We start from the raw sequence: 20621 nt of genomic DNA, 5'->3' as shown, positions 1-20621 counted from the left end.
AGTGCAGTGAAGTGATTTCAATGCATCTTTCTACAGTATGTACTTTAACTACTTCTATTGTATGTGAAATATATTTATGTACTTCTCAAAATACTGAAAAACAAATCTAGTTTATTAAATATGTATTCATTTCAGTTTAATGCATTGCAAACAAACAAAAACCACAATGCTTACACTGACAATAAAACAGTTTGGTAGTCAAATTATGAATCAGATTTTTTGTTTTGCAAAAGTACATTTAATAAATTAGTTGTATATGTCCAAACAAAAAAAAAACTCATTTTAATATTGTTAAATTGGAATCAAACAAACAACTATCAATATTGAATAATTACATCCCTTAGAAAAAAATAAACTCAAAGTTATTTTTTTTTTTACATTTTAACAGACAACTAAAAAATAATTGCATGAACTTTAAATTAACAAGTCTTTGGTAGGTCACATCAGTCTAATGATCATTTATTAAATGTGTTTAGAAATATTGCCATGAAAGTGTACTTTCTTTATGTAGCGGGTATTAACTCACTTACTTATGGACCAGGCATAATAATAAGATCAGAATGGTGCACCGTACGAAGGAGGAGGTAGCAGTGATAGTGAGCAACAAGCAGAGACAGAAGGTAAGTTGATTAATAAATTATTTTACTTTGAGTATTGAGAAACCTTTCTATTTCTTTCCGTAATCACAAAAAATAGTAACAACAATGAAAATACAATTAACTATATATACTATGGGTGCACCCTCTAAATTACTTCTCATTTACAGAAATCACAGTCACAATCAATGTACAAAGATGGTACAAATTATATATGTAACAAACTGAAATCAGTATTCAAGTTCCAAGTTCTTATCAATTGGAGTATTGATCAGTCTTAAATTATCAGAATTGTGCTTCTGAAATGTTTCAGTTCAATAAAGTAAACAAACAAAATAAGGAAACGGTTTGTATCCTCTTACTTGTCTGAAGAAAAATATTTAAAATAGAAAATTGTCCTTTCCTCTAGATTCGTGATCCAATCAGGTCGAAATGGGAGGCTCGCCATCAATTAGGAAAATCCAGCTCATGGAATGTTCATACGAAAGGAAAAAACATTCAATATTGTGTATCAATAATGATTAACAATTATACATAATATAGGAAACAAATAAAATACATACATAAGTGCCATCATCATAATAAATGACAATTTAGACAAATACCTGTCCATTCACGTGTTTCTCTCTCTTTTTGTCTTTCACAGGCACGTGCAACCAAAATGGCGTCAGCGAACAGCAGTGAACACAACGCACCATGTGGTTTTACATAATCACACTGCAATGAACAATCCAACCCATATAACATCACAATATAACACTATTTTGTCTCGTATGGATTAAACAAATAAAATGATATGACATTTAAAGTGTTGACATTCGTTTTTATGGCTAATAACATTGGTAATTATAACAAACTCACCAGGTCAAAATGAAAGCTCAAAAAGTGCTCAATCCACACAATCACGCTGTATCATTGAATATATGCAAGTTAAATTCTGATTTCTTCAGTTTATATTTAATCAAAAGAACACTCTCGCGTCAGATCGAGTGTCTCTGTCGCTCTGCATCTCTCCTCTGAAGTGAGACGCGATCCGAAAGCAAAAAGGGGCGGAGCTTACAATTAAACACTCCGATTGGTTTACTCATTTCAGATTTATAATTCAGATTGAATTATTCACATGTATTTCCTCATTTATAAAATAAATGTAGATGTATGAATAGTCTCTATTATATTTAAGCACACTTTTAAAATAATAATATTTAATTATTTAACCAGGGTTACATTTAAGTAAAACTAAATTAGACAAAGTGCATTTTTAAAAAGTGTACTTAAGTATGTTAAGAAATATTGTGATGAAAGTGTACTTACTATAAGTTAAGCTTAATTAGACATTATTAAAAAAGTGCATTTTTAAAAGTGCACTTAAGTGTGTTTATAAATATTATAATGAAAGTGTACTTTCTTTAAGTTAAGCTTAATTAGACAGTATTACAAAGTGCATTTTTAAAAGTGCACTTAAATGTGTTTATAAATATTATGATGAAAGTGTACTTTCTTTAAGTTAAGCTTAATTAGACATTAATACAAAGTGCATTTTTAAAAGTGCACTTAAGTGTGTTTATAAATGTTATGATGAAAGTGTACTTACTATAATTTAAAATTATTTAGATATTATTACAAAGTGCATTTTTAAAAAGTGTCCTTAAGTGTGTTAGTGAAATATTGTGATGAAAGTGTACTTACTATAAGTTCAAATTAAATAGATATTATTACAAAGTGCATTTTTAAAAGTGCACTTAAGTGTGTTTATAAATGTTATGATGAAAGTGCACTTACTATAAGTTAAAATTAATTAGATATTATTACAAAGTGCATTTTTAAAAAGTGTCCTTAAGTGTGTTAGTGAAATATTATGATGAAAGTGTACTTACTATAAGTTAAAATTAATTAGATATTATTACAAAGTGCATTTTTAAAAGTGCCCTTAAGTGTGTTTATAAATATTATAATGAAAGTGTACTTACTATAAGTTCAAATTAATTAGATATTATTACAAAGTGCATTTTTAAAAGTGCACTTAAGTGTGTTTATAAATATTATGATGAAAGTGTACTTACTATAAGTTAAAATTAAATACATATTATTACAAAGTGCAGTTGTAAAAAGTGCACTTAAGTGTGTTAATAAATAGTGTAATTAAAGTGTATTCCATTTAAGTACGCTTAAGTGGTCTTTAATTTATATTATATTATATTATCAGCAAGTGCACTTCTCAAAAAGTATACTTTTATTATTTTGAGCACACAAAAAGTATGCTTTCAATACACTTAAGTACGCTAATTTTTCACAAGGGGACACTATTTCATTTGAACTTAACTGAGCTGGATGATACATCACTGTTTGATCCACAGCTGCTGTACAGCAGAAGCAAACTTTGTTATTTTCCTGTTATTACTGTTAAGCTGCTTTGATACAATCTGGATTGTAAAAAGCACTATATAAATAAATGTGACTTGACTAAAGGTGAAGCAACTTACCTTTGTCAGTACAATGTTTTTTTCACAATTTGAAGGCTTGTAACGTTAGATGACCAAGTTGCGCACCCAGCCGCAGCAGAATGTTTTGTAGCTTTCCAATGACTTCAGGCTTTTAAATTGTTGCATAGTGTAATATCTGATGCCGAAAACCAAGTAATTAACAATTTCCAAATACGTGAAAGGTGGTAAAGAGTCTAGGTCTCTCTTCCATTCAGCTGCAGGCACCTCGTATGGATCGACGTTTTTAATATCCGCAAGCTTCTCTAAATACCTCTGTTTGGCATTGGTTGTAAGCTTCTCCCTGTAAGGACCCTTTTGCCGCATTCTTCTCCATTTCTGCTAAATTTTCCACGAAATGTATATTACAATTTCTGCTCTTTCCCGCTCCGTCTTTGAATTGCTCATACACTGTTGCTCCTGGCAACCGTTAGCGTGCCCTCCCAAAATGATGGACGGGCTCAATTTGTCACGTGACAGCAAGCTACCGTGACGCATGTCCTCATTCTCAATATCATTTGTTCCTTTAGTCGAAAATATGTAAAAGAATATATATGTGGGTAAAAATACCGAACAATCTCAGTTGTTAAAGCAGAAGCTCCATAATAAGATGGGAAACATCAGCTGTGTCCCAATTCAGGGGCTGCGACCTTCTAAGCATGCGACCTTAAATATGAGCACTCGGTCTTTCAAGGTGGCAGCCTCAGAAATCTGCGAAGAGAACTGAAATGAGACGGTCTAACCTTCGGACGACCCATAATTGGCGTCACCTGCTGCGCCTGTCAGCAGGACATAGCGGAAACGTTTCTGACTTATTAAAATAAATATGAAATCAGAAAAATATTAATTTAGTTTAGAAAATATGACACGTTGATGTAGATTAAACTATTCAACAGTATATTAAATTAAATTAATCAACCTTAGAAATATATGCATCATAAAAATAATAATATTAACACAAAACATAACTTATAATACTAAAAACAGTGACAAACTTTTTTTGATAAATACACACTTTTATTTAATGAAGGTTTTAATTGTTTATTTTAGAATATCCAGCTGCCGTTGCAGACGCGCAATGAATCTTGGGATATCCTCGGCTGTTAAGGACATAGATATGTATAAAGGCTAGATGGCTTACCGCCGAGTTCCTAACGGCATCACCTGGCGGCCATCTTACCACAGGGCGCTCGCTTACTTGTAGCATTGAGTTTAATGGTGCAGGTACTTTAAAATGACCATAACTTGCTCAATTTTCTACCGATTTTCAAACGGTTTGGTTTTTTACAAACGTTATTAACGTGGCTATAATTCTGGATGCTTTAACATGTTTCATGAATGTTTTATTTATTTTTAGTATAGGTATGCAGTGTCATAGGTATATCTTTGACGTTTATAACAAGCCAATCCATTTGAAAATCGGTACAAAATTAAGCAAGTTATGGTCATTTAAAAGTACCTGCATCATTAAAACTCAATGCTACGAGTGAGCGAGCGCCCTGTCGTAAGATGGCCGCCAAAATGCGGACGTTCAACTCAATTGGCCAGCAGCGCGGACGAGCCATCTAGCCTTTATACATATCTATGGTTAAGGATCCATTCGTTCTATCCTTAACAGCGCGGAGAAATGAGGACGCATTTTGAGGCTTCATTCTAAGCATCCTTCGAATTGGGACGGCCTTACCAGCCTGAAGTCGCGCTGCTGTGACGCAATCGGTCTTAAAATACGTCCTTAGAAGGTCGCAGCCCCTGAATTGGGACACAGCTATCGTCTCCGCATATGATCATTATGTTTATGTACTCTCTCTCAATAAATGCATATCTTAGCCTATTAAACATGGACATTCCGTTGCTTTTTTCTAACGCGACAGCCCTTTTAATATCCAATCATTTATGAAACTACAGCAACTTTGGCACAGCTTGGATTACACAAAAATTGCGACATTCTTTGTACATCCTGTACTGTTTAAACCAGTGGTCTCTGCACGGAGTCTTATAATTTTTAAATGTATTTATTACATAATTTAGTTGGCTTATTTTATGTTTACATTGTAAATAATGATAAAACATATTAACAAGTAAAGAAAAATCAACAAGTAAAACAAAAAAGTTTTAATACCAGCCTCGTTTAATGCATTGTGGTAGCACTTATCAGAACAGCGGTATAGCCTAAAACAACTACACTCTCTCCTGTTTCCACACACATCCAAAGCTGTGACCCGACATCACAAAAACACGTATGACAGGTTTTTTTTCAGGCAAATAAGCTGATCAAGAGGTCGTCACTGAAAGGACCTGTATTTGTCATGATGTCCGGTCACCTGAGTGTGTATGTGCGCGAAACATAGCCAGCTATAGAGTAGTCATCAATATTTGAGGTAGCAGTGCTACATTTGTCTTTCTTCTTCTGCGTATTGTACATTCTGATTGGCAACTTCAAGTGCTTTGCCAGATCGTCTCGTACACCCGCACCAACACTACGAATTTATACCGACAGCTCCCGAACTTTTTTGACATGTTTAAAAATTATCGGGAGGTCGTAAGGTGCTCGTAACCTGCTCGGCTCGGCTCGTAATTCCTCTCACACGGTGCGAGCCGCGACCATACGAGCATGAACGATTTGCTCCCGAGGAAAAAAATCGCATGCGTGTACGCCCGCCTTTAATCATTGTTCTAGGTCCCTTCGTTGTGAATCAGTACTGTATATCATGTACAGGGGCTCGGGCACAGGTAAGGACACTAGAGTTCACAATACATTGGGACACTTGATGACTTATTTTCTGGTGATGTGACTATTAAAACATGAGACATCATCACTGATATTTATAAGAATCATGCAAAAATGGTATCTATCTGACTTATTACTTAACACTAGTTAAAGTACAATATAAAAAACACTTAATATTTAGTTTCATGTAGTACTGACAAGAACAAACTCCAGTAAAAAAGATAGTGCTCTAGTACAACTTGAAAATCAAATAGAAAATCTATCTAATGGTTTTTGAGTTGCAGTGTGGGAAATTTTTGGGAATAAATGCTCCAGTGATCTTGAAAGATTTTGCGATTAAGATTGGTCAACTTCCTGATCAGTGCCCTGACTACTGAACAAGGGAGCTGATTGAGACGCAGCCCAGGTTAAAGTCTTATAATCAAATAATTTATTTATTAATTTCACATTGATTCCTATCTTTGACATCACCTCACTGAGTTTTTGTGATGCCTCTTCATCTTTCATTGGATGATGTCTGCTCAAGTGTATTCTAACAGTAGTGAAACAGTAGGAAATATTTCTGTCTATCTCACTTCCCCTCAGACTTTATTGGCTGTTCATGCACTAGTAGGCAGCTCATGCACTGATAGTGTTTGTCCGGCCGAAATGTGTGTGTGAATGTGATTTATCATTCCTAAAGACCGGCCGAGCCCAGCATGAGACTGTATCAAAAATAAATCAACTCTGCTTTAAAGGCACAACAGCATGCTGAGTGTTTTTTCAAGGGTGTAGTTAAATTGGTGTTGGTGGAAGGTAATATGTCTTTCGATTTTTTCTCTTCAGGCATTGATTTTCAATAGTTTTCAGTGCAGTAGAGTGTTTACAAGGATAATCTTAAAGGTGCATTGTGTATCTCTTGACCGAAATGCAATATAATATACATAACTATATTATCAGTCGTTTATAAAGACCTTACATAATGAACTGTATTGTATTGTTACCTTAGAGTGAAACATTTTAATATACATACACCACAGGTGCCCTTTCATGATTGTCGCCAATATGTTTCTACAGTGGCCCTAAATGGACGTACGGTTCTTCAGTACATTGTCTCAGATGATGACATGTTGGTCCTGTGACAGCTACCATATCTTCTCTGTGCATTTTGAAACAGAGGGGTGAATGGTGAACTGAGCCGTTGATTGCAATTCGCAACCTCAACACTAGATGCCACAAAAAATCAACACACAGCACCTTTACCTGGAAAAAATATATTTGTAACCCTGCATGTAAAAACCCAACTAAAGCTATTTTTATGTGTATGTAAAGAACTTTCTGTGAAAATATAATCTTGATCTTAAATATTTGGTAAAATCAAACTTTAATGCTCCAAATATCATCATTAGATTATGAGACTTTAACCTGGATTTCATTGACAGGATCACATATTTGGATGTATGTGCAACAATGTACAGTAATGGTCCAATCTGGGTTATTTAACTATAAAATGTATGCATCTTTTGTTGGTCCTGGAACAAAATTCCTGTCACAGAAATGTATGAAGATCTCAGATGCAAATGCCACTAAACGCCACCTCCATCAAAAATAAGGTAATGATATAAAACTGAATGCTCTCGGCACGTAATTTAGGGGAGAACAAGGGTGAAAGTATAATTTTTCAGAAAACATGGATTTTAAAAGATAATGTTTTAGACAAAGACATATTTTTACTGTGATAAATAACTCACAAGTGTGGTCTATCAATACCAGGTGAAAATTTGAACAAATATAAAACGACTTCAGTATAATTTCACTTTGAACATAAGTACCGCATTGTTACTTTTGACCCTGTCAGCTGGGACAAAAGTAACACATAGGTCGGTCAAAAGTAACACAACAAAACAAAATAGATTTTTGTGTTACACTTGTTTTTAGTAAATAAACATGACTATGACTAGTGTTGTAGTCACGACCACCTAAACCGAGACCAAGTCATGACCAAGACCAAGACAGGCAGAGACCGAGACAAGACCAAAACTTTAAAGGGTCGAGACCAAGTCAAGACCAAGACCAAGAAAGGCCGAGACCAAGTCAAGACCAGTGCAAGTCACTGCATTAAAACAATTATGATAAAATGTGGAATATGCATATGATTAGGCACTTCTTGTCTGTGTGTGCGTGCATATGTGCGTGTGCGTGCGTGTGTGTGTGTGTGTGTGTGTGTGTGTGTGTGTGTGTGTGTGTGTGTGTGTGTGTGTGTGTGTGTGTGTGTGTGTGTGCGTGCGTGTGTGTGTGTGTGCTTGTCTATAAGCAAATAAAAGTGAAAAAACACTAAAGAGCTGAAATCCACTCAACCCTTTATTCTGAACTGTCTTTCCACGGCTTGCCATCCACTTAACACAATGCAGGTGTTTTTAGTAATAAAATTAGAAAAATTGTCATTGGGAGAAACTTAAACAATGCCTAAACAATGCCAACATCACATGCCAAACCTGAATAAAGTGTATAAAATTAATGATAAAAAATGACCGGTCTTGAAATAAAATGCTGAGTCCTCCTTGTCTGAGACGAGACAAGTAAAAATGTGGTCGATTCCAAGACGAGACCAAGACCTTTAAAAAGTAACTACAACACTAACTATGACCTTGTGAATATGTAACTGCAAACATATTTTGTTGTTTATCTTTGCAAAAAATTATGAAATAACATTTTCATTTTAAGTTTCATCAAATGATTCAAAAGCAACTCGACAGTTCAAACTTGAATTGTTGAGAATAAAAAAATGTAACATCATGAACACTATGAAAATGACATGAAATCATATTAGAATAATACAAATTCTCAACATAATGCAACAGTATTAGCAGCGAGACAATAGTAACACATTTTACTTTTGTCCCGACAGGAACTCCTGACATTTAAACATTTTATTCTATAAAAAGGCGAAATTCAGGATGTGGTACAGCACTAAATAACCTGTAGATTGATCAGTATTGTAACACATGAAACCAGAAACACAACGCGTTATAAGAAAAATATTAGAAATGCACTTATCATAGTCGAAAACAGCTTTCTGGACCCACAGGCACAAAACGGTGACGAAATAACACGGTATTTGTCGGCTCTGTCAAGGGTTGCGTGCCAAAGATCTTGTCATAGTTTGGAATGCAAATATAGTTAGGGCTCTGAGAAAATTAGTTTGCTACTTTCATCCTGCGTTACTTTCGCTCCTGTTCCCATCTACATTCATAAAATGCTTAATCCCCACATCAGGAACATTATGGTTTGTTGACAGAATCTGTTAAACAACCACATTTCTGCAGTCCTCTAAGTGCAGAAGTCGATCACTTTTGTATTTTGTCTCTTGTGAGTACTTGGACCGGAACTCAACTCAAATGTGGCAGCAACTTGCTCCCTAATGTGTGATTCAGTTTCTTTTACAATTTTTACAATTTAAATTATCACAGCACTTTAGTGATTTTTCAATTGTTTACTATGTCTGTCCTATCCAAAGAAGTATTTTTTTTAATTGGAGGTTTTTGTCAAAAAAGCATGACTGCATTTAAAGGGGTTTGCAGTGAAAGACAGTCAAATTTGTTAAATACCAATGACATGTGTAAAATAAGGCATTTCAATTACTGACCAATAACCATTGCATTGCTATTAAAGTGAAATTACTGAACCTAAACACAAGAGCCTGATAAAAATGCTAATTCACAAAAAAAAAACATATCAGATGCACTTAGAGGGGTTTGCATCTGAACTAACCACTAAATTCAGAGGCAATGAATAGGTTGTTTAAAGTGATACTGTAAGCTATTCCCTTATCCAGTCATAAACCTAAATCTAAACCTTATCCTCCAATCTGATTGGTTGTTAAAAATGTTGCTCCAAAACGTCAGTACTGTATGTATTGTTTGTACTATAAGACCTGGTGACTCTAGTGGTCAACTTGCATTGTCTGTAGCAAAAAGCCCTTGTTTAAGCTTACATGGTATGAATCCAGAGACCCAGCGCTCCCAGAGGGCCACTTCAACACCTCCCAGCATCTGATAGGACCATAGCGCTCTTTAAAAATGTATTACTTTTTATGTAGGGTCATAAATTAAAGGTAAGTAAAACAGGAACTCAGAGGGAGGTGTGACACAGAATACACAAAGTGGAAAGATAAATAAAGAGAAAGAAACCAAGCCAGAGAGGACAAAGTCACCTGATCTGCAGGCAGAAAGCGTTCAAGCCCCCGGGTCAGAGACGACGCTTTAGACTATTAGTCAGTTTAGAGGACACGCCTGTGAATTTTTGAGATCTCTTCTTTGGGAAACTTTACGAATTCATCAAACGCTGCCTGAGGATTCAGATTCGGTGACAAGCCACATCTCCACACTACACTATCTCCCCTGTAGCCCCACGCCGGTTTGAGTAATAAAGAGAAAACACACAGCGGCCTCCTCACATCAGATAAAGATGGTGGCATTTCATTGATGAAGGGTTTAAGGACTCGGGCAGAGGTGTAGTGATGGTGCTTTTGCAATTACACCTCAAACCTTCATATCTGTATGACATTTAAAACAAACTAAAGGTCTACCCACTAGACAAGACAAGAGTGAATATTTGCATTGATTTTGAACCATAATGATGCATTTCCGAGGAAACAAAAATAATATTTTCTTAATGAAAGAGTTTAATTTTTCTAGACACAAATTTATAAGCTAATAAGATTTGGGTCATGTATCCAGAGAAACTGCTGTCATATATTAAAGGAACAGTTGACTAAAAATTGTATGCAATTCTAGGTCTATCTGACCTCCTTTCTTTAGCCAAACACATAGGTCTGGTTTAACAGACAACGCTTATGCCGAGTTCAGACTGCATGATTTTCAAACTAGTCGGGTCAACTGTTGTTTCACACTGCGTGATTATAGGGGGCCTCATTTATAAAGCCTGCATACGCACAGATTTGATCGTAAAGTGTGCGTAGGCGAAAATCCACGGCAAAGTCCATATTTATAAAAACCGTCTTTGACGTGGAAAAGTGCTTAGCGCCACGTCAGGGTCTGAGCAGACGTACGCACTTTTGCTTGTCTGATTGCTGCAGGTTTTTGGAAATATAAGCCATTCTTGCTGTTTGAAATTGGGTTTAAACATTGACAAGCGCTTTTTATATGTCTGACATTAATTACGCATCGTTTAAAGGCGGAGATCTGAAACTGCTTGGCTGCGCTCACAAGTTCAAGTTCATTTCTGATTTATAGATTTGAAAGGGGTACGCGCGTTTTCTGCGTGTACGTTCGGTTTATGAATCACACGTACGCATTTTTGTTAAATGATCGCAAGATCAAATTTAGGATGGTTTTTACGCAGCATTTTATAAATGAGGCCCCTGGGGTAGCGTTCAGTCGCTGCTGTTTCAGACTGCATGATGGATTGGCGACGGGGGTTTTTATCAAGGCTTTGAACCAGTTCATGGAACGAAAACGAAAACCAGAAACTTTTGATGTTTTGCATGGAACAGAAACGAACAGAAAACAGAAACTTTCAAAAAAATATATGTTCCGGAAAAGAAACGTTTATTTAAAATAATGGTAACTGGTTAATACCGTTATTTCTTTCGTTCTTTGACAAGATTTCTGTCTAATATGATTTGGTGAAGTTCACTTCCGGTAGGCGTTAACTCATCTGAGAAATGAGAAGCTTGCCACCAGCAAGTAGTCTACTCAAGCCTCAAGTCTCTAATCCTCAATCATAAAAGGTAAATATTGTAGGCTACCAAGTTTCTCAAGATGTTTGTTTTTTTTAATACTAAGTCGTGGTGTAACGGATCACAGTTGATCCGTGATCCGTACAGATCACGACCCACAGTTCGGCTCGCATGCGATTCGTGGATTAATACGCAAATTTAAAAAGGGTGAAAGTTGATCATTTGCACATGTTTAAAGGCTTGCAAATGTTAACACTTAAGTGATTTTAAACAATTTAACCACAAAAAGGCGCTTAAAGATGCAGTTTGTATTATTTTCGCCGCTAGATGGCGCCAGATCAAACAATAACAATGATGTTGTTTACTGACGCTCTGAAGCAGCGTGGAATTATGGGATTTGTAGTCTTTAACTCAACCACTGATGGCCATCAATCAGACGCGAACGAGAAATCACGTAAGGTAATCAAGTCTTATAAATGTTGCGTTTGATGACATCGTTTATTTCATTATGTAAGTTTATATGTGATGTTCAAAACGAAATTGTTAGTCATATTGAAATTACAGTATTAGTCCAAGGTCGATGGTAAACACAGCACAGAATTAAGTTTTCAACTTACAATCTACAATGATTTTTGACATAATGTATTGACAGTACAAATCTTATTGTGAAGTGTCTTAAAATGACCATTTATATTGCTGTACAATACCTTTTAATGTGCATATCGTCCGCGGGAAGACGCGCTGATTACAATCTACACACTAATGTTGAGATCAATACAATAGCATAAGTTTTTTGAAGGGTTACGAATCAAAACAACTCACCCATCGCGTAAAACACAAGCAGGATCAGAATCTCGGTCTAGTTAAATGTTGTCGTGAAGCTCTCTCCATCCAGATAATGCAACAACAAATTGATCCTCCCTCGTTTTGTTCCAAACTCTTCTTGGGTCGTTTGGTTGGCCCATACGCTTACAGGAGCTGACACAACCAGCGGCAGACGGTACAGAGATATCCATAAGTTCATAAGCAAGAGCGTAGCCCGACAGGCGCTATCCCATAGTTCCGCATTTGTCCAAAACACTGGCTCGCTGCGTCCGAAAACTCAAGACAGTGAGGACTTGTTGCCTCGCTGCCTCTTGAGGAAATGACTTCGGCTTCGGAGGCCTGAAGGCCGCTCAGAGAAAGGCTTTCCGACGCACTTCAAAGGCAGCGTGTTTGAAATATAAACAGAGAGCGCCTTTGTGATAACTAATCACATATTTGAAAACTACAATACTAATTTCTCGCTAGAAATGCAATTAAAATGCTTAAAAAGTGAAAATATACATTTATTTTCACTAAATTTGTGCTCCAGCTGCTTCCTTGGCCGCCATTTTATTATTTCGAGCTCGACCACTGTTGTCATGTGGTTTACGTCAGTAAAGGCGGTGACAAAGGGTCACATGGATATTAACGTCATTGATAAGAGACTGCACTGCCCCGTGTCAATGTTTTGAATGGAAATTTTTTCATGATTTACAAGTAGTTGAAAACATTACAGATATTGATAGTAATCAGCTGGACAAAATATATAACACTGGCCTAGTGGTTTTTGGACATTTTACTGCAAATATCTTACAAATTGCACCTTTAAGTGAGCAATTTTATTTACGCACAGAGGCACATGTTGTTGAATGTGTCCGGTCCAACTCCAATCAAACTATTTATCCCTATGCCCTTCAAAGATCAGAACTCTTGATATGTTAACTTAAGAGAGAGTTGTGCTACTGTGTAAAATACATTTGGCGAATAAAACACTGAAAAACAATGTAATTTTCACTTTTTGTGAATTTTCACTTCTTTTATGCTGCATCTTCTTCCCGAAGCGCTGTATGGAATTCGTCCTCCGTTTGTGTGCGTATGTTTAAGTGCACTCAACAAATGTAGGCATGTCAGAATTACAGTTATGCTGCACATGGAAAGAACCTATATGTGGATATATGTGCATATATGAAACCTATATGCAGCTTATATGCACATATATGCTGCATATATACAGCATATATGCACATATATATAAATATATATGCGCATATATGAAACATATATGCAGCTAATATGCACATATATGCAGCACATATACAGCATATATGCACATATATAATAATATATATGCACATATATGAAACCTATATGCAGCTAATATGCACATATATGCTGCACATATACAGCATATATGCCCATATATGATAATATATATGCTGCATATATGCAAAATTGAGGTGCATATATGTGCATATACAGGCCATATAGGTCTCCTGTATTGCTTCTTAATATCCACATATGAGCCCTATAAGTTATGTCTCCTATAAAGCAGGATCTGGTCATTTTGTAGCTCATATCTCACTTTGGCAAATGTCATACATGCCCAGCTCATATTTTCTATTATCAAGGCAATATCTAAGAACTAACAAAAAAATGCAAGAACTTATATATGTGCAAACACATGAAATTTGTGTCACATGTAATTGGCATTTTATGGAATTTAACTACAGGATGTGTTAATCCTATTTAATACATTATGTGTCATTTCGTGTTGATTTTGAGTTTAAATAAAAAAAAGGGACAAGATGTGTTAAAACAACACAAAGTGTGTTGTCACAAAAATAACACAGAGTTGTGTTAAGTTAAGGACAACACATTAGATGTGTTATTTTAACACATTCGTTTTAAGAGTGTATGGCAATTACAGGGAGAAAAGTTATGATGTCTGCACGTTTAAAACATTTACAAGATCTGTCTAGGTCTAGGACATGTATAACAAAATGGTTTAATTTAAGAGCTACTGTTCAGTGTTATTCAACAGCGACAGTAGTACAGATGGTAGAGTGAGTTATCTAATGATTGGAAGGTTGGGTGTTCGAATCCCAGCAGTGGCGCATATGATTGCATTTTTTTTTTGTGATCGGAAAGTTGGAGGTTTGAATCCTGGCTCCTGCAGGTGCAGACTGTCATTGGTTGGACCTTTATTTATGTTTCATTTATTAGCAGCTACAGATTTTAATAATTTTACCAATATATAGGTTAACATATATGTACATATATGTACATATAATATAGGAAAACGGCCAATTTTATATATGTCACATATATGTAAAACTTATATCAAAACCTATATTGAAACATATATGTTTATATATGTTTTTTCCATGTGGGATACATAATGTAGCCTTTTTTGATGTTTGATAACAAGATAGAGACTTAAGGGAAATTATGTAGACTAAAAATGTAAGTTTAATGTCCTAAGGATCAGCTTACTTATTTGTACAGTATGTTCCACAGCTGACATGGAACGTTATTAACCGGTTCAGGAACTTTATTTTTTTGTTCTAACCGGTTCAGGAACGTCAATTTTAGGGTTGAACCAAAAACCGGAAACGTTAAAATACTGTTTCTGTTCGGAACGAACCAATTTGGAAAAAAATCTGGTTCAAAACCCTGGTTTTCATACTGCATGACTTTACCGTAAGAAGAATCGCCGATAACTTTGTCCCGGTCCGCAAACCGCGTCTCACAACCAAACGCAAGCGAGAAGGTAACGCAAAAGAAACAACGTGAGGTCACGCGTGCAAGACCGGAGTTCTCACGTGAGATGGGATTATTATTAAAAATGGTAGCCCGCAAGAAGCTTACCATACAAATTGCATGTGCGCTCATTTGCAGCAGAAAGAAGAAATAATAAAGATTATGAAGGAGGAAATGTTTGAGGAGACTCCTCCCCGAACTTCCAGCTGCCCTGTATGTTGCTCTCATTGGCTGTAGGTCATCACCGATGTTACTGTCAGTCAAAACCCATTTCACACAGCATGATTTTGAATCACCGACAGGTCCAGATATTTAGCATGCCAAAAAATATCTCACGGGTGTGGGCAACTCAACGGCGACTCTCTGAGAACGCGTCTTTTATAATTCAGACTGTGTGATTGTCACTCGCGTGCACGAGCATCGATTTGCCTGTGATTTCGGGCATTTGTCGGCTATTTCTCAAAACCTGTTGGCGAGTCAAAATCAGGGTTAAAATCGTGCACTCTGAACTCACCATTAGCCAAAGCCAGGACTAGTGTTTAGTTAAATTACGATGTTTAAGCATATTTTATAAACATGCTTTAGAAAAATAGGTTATTTGTGTGTATCTTGAAACAAATCAACAAAGTACTGGCATATTTTAGGATCTGTCAGGTCAAGTTATTTTAAGTAAGGAAAATTCAAACTTGTGTTTTAGTCTAGGCCTTTTCTGTGAAACGGGGGTTAAAGTTTTGAATTTTAGTTTATTAAAAGTAGGCATGGGCTGGTTACCGGTTTCAAGGTAAACCAAGGTTTTAAAAAGTCAAGGTTTCAAAACCACTAAATTGTTCTATGATACCATTTCCAAGGTATGAGGTATACACAAAATTAATTAAATCATTAAGGCATGTAACTTATTTGATGTTTACATTTAATATATTACTTTTTTTATAAAAACATCTTTTTTGTTTTGTTTTTATATTATAATTTTAAAGGCTTTATTTTTACCTGAAAGACATGCTTTATTTTGCTTAAAGGGGACATATCATGAAAATCTGACTTTTTTCATGTTTATGAACAACCCAGTAAACCAAAAAGAACAACCCAGTAAACCATTCTCTGCAAGTATGTGAAAAAATACCTCATTGAAATTTGGCTCCCCTTGTGATGTACGAAAGGGACAATACCGCCCCTTAATCTGCACATCCACCCACGGCACTGACAATTAGTGCAGAGATCAACTCATTTGTATTTAAAAGGACACACGCAAAAACTGCAATTTTAACATGTTATAATAAATTATCTATATGGTATTTTGAGATAAAACTTCACATACATGCTCCGGGGACACCAAAGATTTATTGTACATCTTAAAAAAATTTTGTGAAATGACCCTTTAAAAATACAATGTGTTGTGTCCGGTTGAAAAATTGTTGTTTGTATACACAGACATTTGAAAATAAAAATGTAAGTTGCAATTAAAATACCACAACCCCTTTGAAACCCTGTTATTTTTGCTTAAGGTTATACTCCTAAGATTATACCTCCAAAATTTCATACTTGCCCATGCCTAATATATAGGGTCATGAAATACTAAACATTTTCTGAGATGTTAACAGGGCTGGTGATGTACACCATAAAAGACAATGTTAATATCTGTTAATTCTAACAGTAAGTACATTATAGCTTTTTCTATTTTCATCTTCCAGGTTTAAAAATCTACATTGTGTCAACATCACAAGCTCTGAAAAACGTATCTGTTATACTATTCAATGTCATTACAAGGCTAGGAAGAGCCAGAATATTATTTAATATAACTCCAAATGTGTTCAGCTGAAGATAGGAAGTCATATACATCTAATGGCCTCAAAATGGGAGTAAATTATGGGGTAATTATCATTTTGATGAACTGTTCCTTTAATGCACAAGCCTGAAAACAAAATGTTTACCTAAGCCTAAACATTTGAAGGGAAATTTTACTGTTTACTGTAAATTTTTTACTATTAATTTATTGATTTCTACATAAAATCTAAAACTGGGGGGTGAGATTGTGCCAGGGGCTTGGCAGTTTTATGATATTTTATAAAATACATTACTTTATCATAAATTCTGTGTAATTAAACATAAGAAAAAAGGCTACTAACCAACAGCACTACATTGTTTAATTTAATGTTTTTTTTTATTATTTAAATTTTAAGTTTTAGATTGTTTTATGTCAATTTCTTTGGTGGTCCATGAAGAGATGCACCTTACACAATGGGGCCCAAATGCTGATAAAGTTTAAGAACCACTGATGTAAAGAACATTCTGTGAGAATATAATCTTGCTATTTGGGGACGGACAGGGATTAGACTAATAAATAAATGTGACCCGTCACGGAAACCAGGGACACAAGTCGGCAGCACAAGTTTCGAGAAAATGAGAATCAAAGTTTTTTTTTGTGATTTTCGTTTTATTGCAGAATCTGTTAGTTGAGATCACGAAGAAGCCTCTCCATGTTTGAGATAGCAGTTTATGTATATTTAAAAGCATACATTTTGCGGTTGAAATAGGCTTTTCCGGAGATTCTAGCGTGCAGCGGGGGGGGGGGGGGGCGTCATTGTCTGTGTGTATATTTACATACTGGATAAGCTTGTGTTTTCGCCTCCGCCCCCAAAGGGAACAGCGTGACTACTGAATAAGGATAGTTCGCCCAAAACTGAAAATAATGTAATTAATGACTTACCCTTATGTCGTTCTAAACTCGGAAGACCTCCGTTCATCTTAGGAACACAGTTTAAGATGTTTTAACTTTAGATTTAGTCCGAGTGCTTTCTGTCTACTCCATTGAAAATCTATGTACTGTCCATGTCCAGAAAGGTAATAAAAACATCATCAAAGTAGTCCATGTGACATCAGTGGGTCAGTAAGATTGTGTTGGAGCATCGAAAATACAGTTTGGTCCAAAAATAGCAAGAATTACGACTTTATTCAGCATTGTCTTCTCTTCCGGCTCGAGCGTGAAGTCACGTGACTGTAGTGACGCGGCTGCCCTGTTCCTCAGACTTGCTTTTGTTTGCTTAGTTTTTTTTTAACTTATAGCGTGCGTCTCCCCAGACTGTAAATGAAGCTCGGGCGCACAAAACAAAAGAAAAATAAAAGAAGCTGGGGCGGAACAGCCGCATCGTACGTCAGCCACGTCACTGACTTTATGGGGCGCCGCAGTCGGATGACGTCAAAGTACCCCGAGAGCTCTTCAAGAAATCTTACGGAGTAGTTTAATTTCGACTCGCTCTCGCGGTACTTTGACGTCTTGCTGCGCAGCATGAAGTTAAACTCATATAAGTTACACAGAGATCGTAGAATTCTTTATATAATTGGCTACATGTTTTGTCTATCAATATTTTCCATGAAGTCATTGGCTGATGGAGCAACGAGCAAGCGATCAGTAACATCCCTTAAGGACTTCACGTTTTCGACGGTGCTGTTTTTGGATTATACTACGTCCCTATTTTAAATACAAAATTTGAAGGCGGGTTCATGTGTTTGACGGAACGTAAATACTGGAGTGTAATCTGATAAACCCTTACATGTTACGATGTAAATAGTCCTCAGATTGTATATTATATTGTATTACCAGAAGTTCATACGAAATCTGATGTTAACAATAGACTATATATCTATATTTCACGGATACGCATTTGTGGACAAAAATCATTGGATGATTCAAAACATCTGAAACAGACTGGATTCGACTTGTGATCCCCACAAAGGTAAAAGTCCTGTTTATTTTTGCATGTTGTTCATTCGGACTTCTGTAATAAAATACTACATATGATGCTAGAACATCTGTATCTCAAAACGGCTTTACAGGGGGTATGGCGTAGCTAAATGAGATGTAAATGAGCCCTATTGTCTCTCCAGCGAGGGAAAAGGGAAAGTGTTAACTTTTTTCTTTCTCAAATTTCTCAGCATTCTCTTTCTTGAATGTGTTACATTAAAATGGCCCCAACTTCTCCAAATCTTATCAGATTTCCATGTGTTACACATCGTTAGAAAGCTTAGAAACTGCACTTTCAGAATCTATGAATAACTCAAAATGCCCCGACTTGTGTCCCTACTTTCCGTGACTGGTCACAAATGTAAGAGCTGTCCAAACTGAAATACACTTGCACTGCCATATCTTAAAATACATCAGTGCCCTGCCTCAAAATGCACACAAGAATTTTTTTAGTAAGGCATGTTTGTTAAAACTAGTTCCCTTTCAGTCGGTCACTACGACGTCACGTCGTGACAGACGAACTGGGAACCACTTCGCGGGTGACCTATCTGCTTCGAGAAACCTTTAAAACGCCAATGAACTTGGCATGCAGATAATTGCATCTGCCCGCCGCACAGGTATTTAATGAGCGGCAGGTGCAGTTATCAAATCAGCTTTTTAGCTTCGAAAGCTGGCAGACTGACTGCTCACGAGAAGCTACTCTCTGCTCTTTGGAGAACTCTGCGTGTTTGATTTAGTTGGGCAAAGGCATTTCAGCGGAGGCTCGCGGGTGTTCCACCTCTCTTTTTAATTTTTTGACTTTTTTCTCACTCTTAGTTGAGTGTGTGCGTAGCCGTTCCCCTGTGTGCTTCATCAACATCAGCACATTAAAAGAGTGTTTCCTCTAAAAGAGTATTGCGGTGTTCTGCGTCTTTTTAAAGACAGCATTTCACTTGCACTGAGGCGGGAGCGTCTTTTTAAAGTTGTCTTTCCGTCCGTTTTTCTGGATGCGGCAAATGTATGGGTCCCCGGGTGGCCACGATCGTCCTCTCTCGTGCGCAAGAGTGCATGCTGAGGCGGCGTTCGTGGAGGGTTCATACTCCTAAGAGAGCGTGAACCTCTTGGATGGCGGAGACGGGTTTCGTACCTCCGGGAACGTCACCCCCTTTTTTCCGTTGCGGAGCCCCGTTAAAGGTGCGGTGGCAAAACTCCGGAAATCTTATCTCCGTATAAACGGGGCTGAATCGGTTAGCTGGTTCGTCCAGTGACTCTCAGCACCCCCATCCACAGCCAGAGGTGCCGTAAGAGATTGGTGGCTCGTGTTCTACGTGCTCTCGTCCTCTTTCAGTCCTCACGAGGATTCTATGTCTGTCACAGCATCGGAGAGGGGGTTGTCTATTCGGTCGCCGACTCGGACCCACTCCCACCTTCGGGTTGGGTAGGGGCTCCCGTGCTCGACCCCGAGTGGCGGCCATGTACGCTCGGGAGCGCGGAGACGGTCTGTGTGGAGCGGAGAGCTCCTCCCCCACCCGCACCGTCCCGCCTAGATGATTGGCACTTCAGGACTGCAAGAACAGCCCCAACCTTCTGTGCCTTTCTTCCCGGGGTGCATGTTGGTTGATACGGTCGTGGAAAAATCGTTTTCCTCCCGGAACGACCGTTCATCCATCACCTCTCACCTCTCCTGACGGCGGGGGCTGCTAAGGGTTATGCTGCTCCAAGAGACCAGCCTCCCTCCCCTCACAGACCCATGGGCTTGTGGAGGCGGCCTCTGCCGTGCACGCCATGGCGTGATGCAGGTCCGCCATGCTACGGCACTGAAGGATCTGCACAGGCGAGGTCACGGTCCGGCAACTAA

The 20621-nt window shown here is 37.1% G+C and overlaps 1 long non-coding RNA gene across 1 annotated transcript; it reads right to left on the bottom strand.

Moving 5' to 3' along the window:
- Window positions 1-314: 314 nt before the first annotated feature.
- LOC135719478 (uncharacterized) lies at window positions 315-1591 on the bottom strand. The gene is made up of 3 exons (XR_010521119.1): window positions 1458-1591; window positions 1202-1313; window positions 315-1061 (listed from the first exon to the last, which is right to left on the bottom strand). It is a non-coding gene; the product is annotated as an uncharacterized lncRNA (long non-coding RNA).
- Window positions 1592-20621: the final 19030 nt, after the last annotated feature.

The sequence above is a fragment of the Paramisgurnus dabryanus genome, chromosome 14 (genome assembly GCF_030506205.2).
Source record: "Paramisgurnus dabryanus chromosome 14, PD_genome_1.1, whole genome shotgun sequence".
NCBI lineage: Eukaryota > Metazoa > Chordata > Actinopteri > Cypriniformes > Cobitidae > Paramisgurnus > Paramisgurnus dabryanus.
The sequence above is the reverse complement of the archived record's forward strand: the minus strand, read 5'-3'. Positions and strand labels throughout refer to the sequence as shown.